The sequence below is a fragment of the Priapulus caudatus genome, unplaced genomic scaffold (assembly GCF_000485595.1).
Source record: "Priapulus caudatus unplaced genomic scaffold, Priapulus_caudatus-5.0.1 Scaffold470, whole genome shotgun sequence".
Taxonomy (NCBI): domain Eukaryota; kingdom Metazoa; phylum Priapulida; class Priapulimorpha; order Priapulimorphida; family Priapulidae; genus Priapulus; species Priapulus caudatus.
In genome coordinates, this window is record NW_014577531.1 from 276,449 (window position 1) to 280,096 (window position 3,648).

The window sequence follows — 3,648 nt, forward strand, 5'->3', positions numbered from 1 at the left end:
ACCTACCCTAAACCTACTAACCAAAGCCCTAACCCTAACCCTAACCCTACGCAAAAAAGGGTGCCTTGAACGACCGACGGGCTGGCGTACCTCCAGCCACTCGCGCTAAAAAAAATTAATGGCAAATAAACACGAAAGTGTAACCAAAGTCTTAATGTTTCGTCTACTACTATTTCGCCTATAATCACGCTTGTAAATGGCCGGTCAAATGCTCGATCTGCCAAACACACAAGTACACCCACGCCCGCCATTAGACCAATAATTCGTGTCCCATATATAAGTATAATACGTATAACCTTTTTTATATTTTTGGGTGCAGGGTTACTTGGCGGACGCGGAGTCCCTCATTGAAATTTGGCTTGAGGACCGCATTGCCAAAATGCGGGATGCGCTGCGAGATGCGGCCCGTACGCCGCGTATTGGCGCGGGCCGATTAAAACAAATACGTTCCCTTCTAATGGCTTTTGACCTTGCCTACCTGATTCAGTGTGGGGTAATGACAGTCACTTTCAATCGTTATTCACTTCTTAAAAGATTGCTTTTTTCAGCTCACTACTGACATAGTTCAGACTCGAGGAGGGCGTTGTAGGGGGCAATCGCGCATGTAGTCGTGCCGTGCCATCCGTCCGCCGTGCGAGCGTCGCGTCCGTCCGTCGTCCAGTCAACTAGGTTGGGCCACACAACTAAACGGGCCTCGAGTGACTGTTGGTTCACGGATATTCTGCGGAGTGTGTGGGGGGCGGTCCGGTGATGTGAAAACGATTGGCGAGTTGGTCCGAAGCGTGGGGCGTTCAAGGTCAAAGGTCAAGACGGGCCTGGGCTAAAAGTAAGGCGGGCCGAACACTTCCTCCGCTGAACTTGAAGGTTACGGTACTGGGAGAAATGGTGGCTCAGTATGGTGCCGGCTACCCCCAATCTAATATGCGCTTCTCGACCTCTGAGCTGGCGTCGTGATAGTGCGTGGTCGGGGCTGCTGGTGAGTATAGCATCGATGGGGTATGGCGGACAAAGCCATCACCTGTGCGGGCCGCGGACAATTGTGGCCGGCGCGGGGGCGGTTCGCGCCGGTGGGGTTGCCGTGACGGGGGTGGCAGCAGGTGCAACGAGGGGTCAATGGGCCCAGTTAGGGTTCTTGCTCATCTAAACTCTCAAATCGTGAATTTATTTCCCAAGGCGTTATTTCGAAATCTGGCGCGACCGCCGCCATCTTTGTCTCGTTAAGTATGAAAGCGAATGGACTGGCGTACCCGTAGCCTCGAGACATTAAGATACGGCTGGCGTACCTCCAGCCACTGCGTTTTTTTTATTGAGACGTTCCGAATCCAAGTGCCTGTGATTTCACGGCTCGCGTATTTCACGCGATTTCAGTTACCATTCATGTCCTGCGGCCGTCACATTTCTACTCGACTTTGCCCGGGCCACTTACGCAGTGATATAACTTGGTCTCCGCTGTCAATAACCTGAACCAACGTTGCCCTTGGTCATTTTTCGCAAACGCACTATCAACATGCCGCATTTCACGTCCACATTCGGCCATTGGACTTGGACTCACACTGATCGCTACTGCCATCTAGCGTCGATGGCGACTATTTCCCACCCACAGCTCGTTGGCCTTTCCTGAATCACTGTCAATCACATCGCTCAGACCTGAGGCTCAGAGCAAGGAGCCACATATAACTGTTATATGTAGCTGTAACTGTAACATATAGCTGTTATATGTAGCTCCTTGGCTCAGAGTAGCGTTTACACCCCGATCTCGTGGCTTGCTTTTGTGTACTTTTGCTCTTTCATCTTCTATACCAGGGGCGGATTCAGACCGTATTTGCCGTATTGGAAAATACGGTCTAGATTTCAAAGTGCCCTCCGAAATTTTGCGCTAAAAAATACAGAAAATAATTTGATGGAATTTGGCTATATTCTTTATTTGTTTTCTTTTTCTTCTGATTTATTGACAGGACTTGAAGGAAATCAAAATTTTACATGGTAACAAAACTAGCTTTGATATCTGAAAAAGAAGAGAAGTGCTTGAATCATTCTGCATTAATTGTTGGTATGCAAAGCGCAGGCAAAATGAAGCAGAAATAAAATTCCATATGAATTTTAGCTATTGCTGTTTGACTAAATGTGTGCTCAAATAGTGCTCATTTTTGTGCCCAGGAACCCTTGAAATTTTGACATTTTCTGGGGGAGGCCCCCAGACCCCCCGCCATGTGCTTCCTCGCATAACGGTGCCCACTGTGGGGTGGTGTGCCCTTTTTGGAGGATGTGCCATTAAAATTTGGAAAAATACTGTCTAGCTTCAGCCCTGGATAGAACGATATTCATTTTAGGGCAAATTTATCCATATTATAACTGAAACTATATGTCGTTTATAAGATATTACAATCCTTTTGCTTTTAAATGAATAAATAAGAAACACCCTCGGTCTGTAGCCCTTGGCTGGAAAGTGGTTTTGCGCAACAATCAGATCGTGCGCTTTGAGTGGCAACACCGTCGTTGTAATCAAACTGTAATCGTTAGTTTTAAAACATTAAAAAAAATTATTTCTAATGGTGATTGAACCATGAAATTTTTATGTAGCGTAATTATAACCTAAATTAGCTGAAAATAACCCTAGAACCTAGAGTAAACTCTCCCTTTAAATCTTTGAGGAATCAAGTGAAGAAATAAAAATTATCAATAGTACATCAACTTCAATTTAAAATTAAACTTAAATTAATGTATATAAGATATCTTCAAACCTTTATCTAAATCGTCTGCAGTATCAGAATCAAACGCATACGGCAGGGTGTCGTCCATTGCGTCATCATCATCGGCACTATTATCTAGAAAAATAAAATACATTTAAAACAGCTTGTAAAATTGAAGAAAACGTAAAATGAATTTAGCATGTAATAAAATCAAATTATTCATTGGTCACACTTGTTAAAACATGTGTTGGTATGATTTTCAGATTTATTCAGGAATTAAAAATCCACAAAGAAGGCACTAAACGACAATGTTCTCTCTGTGAAAGAAGTTTTCTTACCATTTATATCAAATAGCCTTCTTCTGGCTGGTTTTTGGCCTGTGCTCTTTACAGCGAAGAATGTCGTTGTCAAACGACTTCCTAATTCGGTCTACTGCAGATCTCATGCCATCCTTTCCCAAACAAAGGCCAAGATGATTAAGCCAGACAAATGCCTAAAATAAAATTATTTTTGTAAACACCTCGTTATATTACAATTCAGTTTGTGACATTTTGGAATGAAAGAGAGTAGGAAAGTTCATATGAACGCAATGTTTCCAGGTACTATATAGCTGGTTTACCATTCAGAATTTTTTTACTTGAACTTCTTAATTGAATTTTTTACTACAGATTGATATACTACATGTACACTTCATACAATAAAACACATAATATCAATCATTTTATAACAAAGGCATTAATGTAGCATAGTAAATTGTGATTTTGATAACCTTTATCAGGCCCGTAACCAGGTGAGACGGGATACTAGAGAAGCGTTGCCGAAAGGAGGTGTTAATCCCAAGCGCTATAAGCGCAGATGTTGCGCGCAGTTCCGCGGCAAGGCGCACGCGACCGCGGGAACGTCGTGCACATCTATGCACTGCTGGCAGCTATGGATCCGTGCGCCGAATGCATAGGCC

The 3,648-nt window shown here is 43.8% G+C and overlaps 1 long non-coding RNA gene across 1 annotated transcript in view; it reads right to left on the reverse strand.

Moving 5' to 3' along the window:
- Positions 1-2,802, reverse strand: part of LOC106810764 — an 8,865-nt gene extending 6,063 nt beyond the window's left edge. The window contains exon 1 of the long non-coding RNA XR_001394060.1: positions 2,742-2,802. This is a non-coding gene — a long non-coding RNA (uncharacterized LOC106810764). The remainder of the gene's footprint in view (positions 1-2,741) is intronic.
- Positions 2,803-3,648: the final 846 nt, after the last annotated feature.